The sequence below is a fragment of the Tetrao urogallus genome (genome assembly GCF_951394365.1).
Source record: "Tetrao urogallus genome assembly, chromosome: 4".
Taxonomy (NCBI): domain Eukaryota; kingdom Metazoa; phylum Chordata; class Aves; order Galliformes; family Phasianidae; genus Tetrao; species Tetrao urogallus.
In genome coordinates this window covers 45,574,161-45,581,180 of record NC_136817.1, presented here as the reverse complement: position 1 = coordinate 45,581,180, position 7,020 = coordinate 45,574,161, and positions in this window count along the sequence as shown.

Sequence of the window (7,020 nt, the reverse complement as noted above, 5' to 3'; positions counted from 1 at the left end):
ACGGGAAGCGCGGATGGGCGGCGGGGGAGGGCGGCGCGCCGTTGGGTGGTTTGTGCCGTGGGTTTGGGTGGGTGTTGGTGCCCGTCTTTGCTCTACGCGCTCTTCTGGGGCGTCCACGGAAGTGGTGGGGCTACGGGTGTCTGTTAGGCCTTCTGGCTTAGCTGAGGGCTCTGTAAGGGAAGCGGTTTCCATCCAGCACTGCTGTTCTGCCGCTCGGATGGGGGCTGTGCGGAACGTGTGTCTGTCCCTTGGTGTGCTCAGTGTGTCTGAGTACTGCAGCCTTCCTTCCGGCAGCCTGCCCAGTCGTCTGCGCGTGGACGGCAAAGCAGAGAAATTGCAGAATGGTCCTTATGCGTGTTAAAATAAACCATGGAACCCTGAAAGAGTGAAATTCTCTTCACAGTTTGTAGAATCATTAAGGTTGGAAATGACCTCTAAAAGCATCTGGTCTGACTCTCAGCCCATCATCACCATGCCCACTAACTGTGTCTGTAAATGCTACATCTGCACGTTCCATGAACACCTCTAGGCACAGTGACTCCACCGCCTCCCTGGGCAGCCTGTGCCAATACATCCCCACTCTTTCTGAGAATTATTCTTTCCCAGTGTCCAATCTGAACTTTCCCTTGTGCTCCAGACCCTTCACAGCTTTGTGGCCATTCCCTGGACATGCTCCAGAGCCTGTCTTTCCTGAAGTGAGGAGCTCAAAACTGAACACAGTACTCAAAGTGTGGCCTCACCAGTGCTGAATACAAAAAGATGATCACCCCTCTTCTTCTGCTGGCTGCACTACTTCTGATACAAGCCAGGATGCCATTGGCCTCCTTGGGTACCTGAGCATACTGCTGGCTCATGCTCAGCCAGCTGTCAGCTAACACCCCTGGATCCTTTTCCTCCATGCCACTTTCCAGCCACTCTGCCTCAAGCCTGAAAAAATGGATGGCACTGGTGTGATCTAAGTGAAGGACTCGGCCTGTGGGCTTGCTGAACCTCATACAATTGGCCTCAGCCAGTTGCTCCAGCCTACACAGATCCCTTTATAGAGCCTTCCTACCCTCAGTTGGATCCTCACTTCCTCCCAACTTGGTGTTGTCTGCAAACTACTGAAGATGCACTCAATCCCCTCATCCAGATCATCAATGAAGATATTAAACAGGACCAGGCATTATACTGACTCCAGAACCTAAAGTAAAGGCTAAAAAATGCCAGTGAGAGTGTAACAGCCCAAACAGCAGGTGAGCTCTTGGCTGTTGTGAAGGCAGAGGAAGGCAGCACTGAGTAGTATTCAGCTAGGTGATGTTTCAAAAGAGAGAAAAGATATTTTTATTGGGCAGGGAACTCGTGGATCATGTGTAGATAATACAGTTATGAAGACATGGAAAACTTCTCCAGAAACTTTCTGGGGATGAACCTGGTTGGTTTGTTTGTTTTTGTTTGTTTGTTGTTTTTTTTTAAGTGAAGCTAGAACTCCACATTCCTCCTTTTTTTTTCCTTTTTTTTTTTCCAGCTACATTTATCTTAATCACATCAATCTCCTACTCATATTAAAAGTCTTCACCGTTTGCTAATCTCTAAAACCTACTGTTCTTTTTCCTTTTCTCTTACAGCATACATGTACCAATCAGCTTATTTTCTGAAAGACTATGTTGGCAATTGATTTCCATTATTCCTAAAGATGTTCATGGTGTATTTCTCAAGAATAAAGTCTATAAAAACATGTAACGGTGCCTACTGCTGGTAGAGGCAATATAGCTATGAAGTATTCTATGACACTATCTTGCCATAGAGGGAAAAAAAAAAGCATTATCTGTCACTGTCACACTGAAAAACTGTATTTCTATGTCATGACCTACTTGTGACAGGTTTCACTTACCAAATAACAAGATTCTGCAGAACAACACAAATTTCCCACTGATTAATGTCTTGCTTTCATAATAGTATGCTTATGTATGTGTTGTTTTGTTATTTGTGTTGTTTTTTTGTTTTGTTTTGTTTTTACCTAGTGAATGTTCTTGCATGTGTCTTGCGCATAGAAACTGGAATTTGTGATACTGATAACTAATTGCTCCTACCTAACAGTCCTAAAATTGGAAAAATTGACCAAACTTAATATTGACAAAAGGTAGTAAAAACTCACTGGTTTCAGTGAAGTTTCTTATGCAAGTTCATTCCACAAATGAATTTGGTAACCATTTTTTTTTTCAAATGACTGTTTCACTGTACCAGCCAGATAACTGGAGTCAGTGCTGTGCAGCACCATGCTGGAAATAGTTTTGCAGGAGTGGGTTTACCAACACTATGTATGAGTTCTTATAGCAGAACTGCACAAGCCAGTTATCTTGTTTGAGGTCTGCAATCCCTGTCTGCATGTTGTGGCAAGCTTGGTTTGCTGTCTTGATGGGTTTGAGATAAGACCAGGAAAAAAATAGTCCCAGGATTCTTGATTATTGTGTGAGGTATACATTCCCTGTTTTCTATGGTTAGCTTAACAGAGAGAGAGCTGTGACAAATATTGAACTGAAGTATCAAGTTCCTAGGCTGAGATGGCCATGATGTTTCAGCACACTGTGTTCTGTAGCACTTGACCTGCTCAGAGCTCTGTGACTAATGGGTGTAGTGAGTACCAGTTACTTCAGCATCTCACAAAGTATGTACAGCTAGCAACCACCTCTGAAAAGTTCAGTTTAAGTTCAGTTAAATTTTCATCATCTCACATTGGAATGGTTAGCCTAAATTAGGCAGAAATTACATGCCTTAACCACAAGGTTGCTGTGTTTCTTTGTCTCATTTGCCAAAAATCTTTCCCAATCACCTTATGTACTACCTTTAGGGGTAGCAAATTCCATGGTTTGTGCTCTTGGTGTCCCACCACATGCTGCAGAAGGACTTACCTTGGGCCTCTCTCCTGTCTTCCAGTGGATATCACAGAAGTTGTCACACCTTCACTACTGTCATCTGGACCCCTGGCAGCCACTTGCTGTCAGCTGTGAGAAACTTGCTCAGCCAGAACAGAGCCTGCCTGTGCCTTCATATCACCACATTTGCTTGCCCAAAATGGTGTGACACCTCTCCTATCAACAGTGCATCGTCCTTTCATCAGGAACTATATAAATAATGCCAGTGTTGTACTGATTGTATTTTTAAGCCACTTTTTGTATCTAAATAAAAGATGATGGGTTTAAAGTTCAACTCGAAAGTGCTTTGCTGTTGTTTCAAGCAGGATTTCCCTGCCCCGTTAGTTTGTTTTCTGCACCTGCTTGTTCAGTAGGATAGAACTGGTGCCACACACAACTGCCTTTGACTGAAGTACTAACTGCTCTCAAGAGCTGCCCTGTAAGAACCATGTACTGCAACCTAAGGGGACTCTAAACTATTGCCACTACTTTTTTTTTGTACCTCATTATACCAGCTCCCTTTCTTTGTCTTTTTCTGCCTGATATATTTATTTGCCTCTCCTTCCCTTACTGCTTCTTCCTTTCATGACTGTGCTTCTTTCCCAGTTCCACCTTTGTCATTTTTCCTTCCCTCCGTTTCCCTCTAACATCTCTGTTTCACTTGCCTCATTCCTGCCAAACACGTTGGCTTGTTTCTCCCTGTCTTTTCCTTTGTTAATTAGTGCGGTGTTCAGCTCCTGAAGGAAACTCTTTCACTCAACGGTGAAAAATCAAAGAAAGAGCAGTGGGTGCAGTGGTAACCTTGTTCTTTGAACTCCTACCACTAAACAGCAAAGCAAAGCTGACAGGAGCCGCTTCTCTTTTTCTTTCCCTGATTAATTAAGAGAAGAGAGGTAGTAAGAGGGAAAACAAGAGTGGACAGTGATAGCAAGGGAAGAGAGCAAGCAGGGAAGGACAGGGCATGAAGTCAGAGATAAGAAGGTAGAAATAGTAGACTACAGTTAACAACACTTAATGCTGCAAAGGGAGTTGAGAAAAGCTACAGGACTATAGCAGACTTCTGAGGATGCTCACTTCACTTTGTGCTCTACTTTTCTTCACGTAGACCACATCTCAAACCAGCCTTTCCGTTGCCACACAGCCTCTCATCTCTGAGATGGCTCCTCTGTCCTGCATAAGCATCCCTTTGCTATCTACAAACTTGACTGATAATGTATGCTTATGGTATCAGTCACCTAGACCCCTGGAGTTTCAACAAAATGAGTATCAGATTTCTGTTACATTATGGAAGCATTACTTTTGGAGCAACATGCATGTAACAAAGTGAATAGGGTTATTGCAGTTTCAAGTCTGCTAAAACTGTGGAGAGATGCAGCTGAATGCTTCTGCTCCTTCAAGAAATACATGAGAGCACATTATCGAAGGCAGAATTTCCTAACCCAAGAAGAATTTGGAATATTCTGAAGTTAAAGACTTTCTTATGTTCACATAACCTGCAGCCAAGATAAGTTCTTGAATATTTTTAGACATTAGTTTGTTGGTTTTTTTTTAATCTTCGGTAGAACTTGCTGATGTAGGAAATGTGCGTGGTCACATATTTCATCATCAGTAGGAAATAGGAAATCTATAGGAATAGGAATCAACAGGAAAATCTAATGGAGCACTATCTTTATTAGTTATTTATTTACTTATGCATCTATTGATAATAATCACATCAGTTAAGCAGAAACACACAAAGTCTTCATCTGTCATTTGGTGAGATGGATGTAGCATTGAAATTGATGGCATATTTTCACACTGCAGGTACAAAAGTGTGAAATGCACTAAATACAAACAGAGCAAATCCATTTAGAAGTACAAACAGTCCTGTAAGATCAAGGTTTTTAAGATGTACAAATGGCAAATGTGCAGTACTTAACTTTTCTTCTGAAGATCGTCCTTAAGAACAATATTGTTGGCACTGTTGAGAACAAGTTTGAAGGATTACTGAGGGCCAGATTCTCTGCACTGTAAGAGATACAGATGCTGTTATTTGAGTAAAGGTGCAGTTGACTTCTAAGTTAAAAAAAAAGAAAAAAAAACAGAAAAAAAACCAGAAAAGGCAAAGACAAAGTTGAGGATTTTCTAGCTGTTAATGATGTGATTGCTCATATCCCCTTGAATATCATCATTATTTTACCTTGTTTTACTGGTTTTACCTCCTTTAAGGCCTCACCTGACAGCTTGTATTTTTTTCAAGGGCAGTATTTTTCTCTTAGTACACATGACTGAATGCCTAAGATGTTTACTCACCATCTCAAAGAGTCAGTGTCTGGCTGGGATGAACAGTGATGAGTAGCTAACTACTGCAAGCGAGCTGTAAATCTTCACTATAACATTATGAAGATTCAAAAATCAGATATACTAATCAGCTGTTAGGATGAAATGCTTTATTATAACATATTTAAGAGAGTTAGATAATGACTCTGCCCGCTTTTGCTTGAAAATACAAAGTGCCAACATTTTTATCCTGCTTAAGGGCAAATACCTTCTGCTATGCCACCCACATCTACCCAATCAGTCGGAAAACTAGAACTACGTATTCTTTTAGGATTGAGAACATAATTCTTTGCCTGTCAGATTATTCTGACAAATTACACTATAATTACTTTCTCATTAATTACAGTGACAAATGTTATCTAAAGAGAATAAGGAAGGATGGCTTTCATGTAAAGTCCTCAAAACATGAACAATGAAGATTTTCCGTAAGCACTTTAATGTTCACTGATATTTGGACATACTAACATGTTCACACCTTCTGCATGCATGCAAAAACATATTCCTAGCATGTCTGTTTGAGATAGAACATTATTTCTGATCATCTTTGAATACTATCTTTTCTGTTTCCAAGGAAATATATTTTCTCTCTGATACTATCAGTCTTGACCAATAATTGCTCTAAAACCATGAAAGAAAAAAAAAATAGACGCTCTTGTTCTTGGAATTATTTAAAGCACTTAGAGTGGAACACATTACATTCCTAGAGTATGAGGTCCTCAAGGATTGGAAGAGTTACCCAACCTCTATGGTAAAGCATGAGAGATGGGAATAACTTGCAACTTGAAAAGACAACTATTTTCCTTTCAGAGCAAGAGAGATATTGGAAACATAATTGCCTGTCTTTGAGATATTGTTCTTTCTTTGGCTCCAGTTCATTTTTGGCTGCTGGCAGCCTTGCACTGTCCATCAAGCCTGATGTAGCAGTCATACTTTCTTGATGAATGTGTGAAAAATAGAAGAGTGAATAATTGTCCATGTGATTCAGAGGCAGTTTGTAATCAGATTTGTAAATCTTGTTGCAGATTGGTATGACACTGAAACTGAAAGAGTTGTTTTCTCTCCTTGAAGAGAGGAGAGTAACAATTCCTGCCTGCAGTAAAGAATAAAAAAATGGTAAGTTTGGGTACTGATCACTTTGTACTCAATGGACAACTTGTTCCAGAATCTACCTGAGAGCAGAATAGCCTGTAGAAAATCTTACCCACAAAGAAAGGGGGAAGCTGCATTAGGTTTCCTTTATGTTAGCAGTTTTTAAAGTGCAGTCAATCAGGTTCAACAGACTTCGCGTTTCTGAAAAGATCACTTGTGAGGCACTGTTACTTACTGCAAGATCCTGAGAGATAAGAAACACTGGGTCTAATCGCAGTGCTGCAATGATCTTATTCTGGGACCTTGGACAAAATCAATTGTTTGAATCTGTACAAGTTGGTTGCACTGGGTGAATTTCTGGCAGAGCTTTCACCGACCAGAGTGCTCCCAGGGTTTTCCTCATTGGACAACACCTTAATGTACAAGTGTTGTTTCTACATGTATCTAGGAAGTGTGATTGTGGCTTTCATTTTTATTTATTTCGTACCCTTGAAAGACCTTTTGTAGCTCTGGAGAACGAGCTGACCTCTTTCATTCTCTTTACCTGAAGAAGGTTGTATTTTAACTAACCTTTCAAAACACCCGGCCAAATTCTACTCCCGCTGCACTATTCAGCATAGCTGCTGAATAGCTCTATCTTCCAGCTACATAACTTAGTGCATTATTTTGCCCAAATCTTCCCACCTTCTGATTCATTACAAATCTATGTCTCCATGTG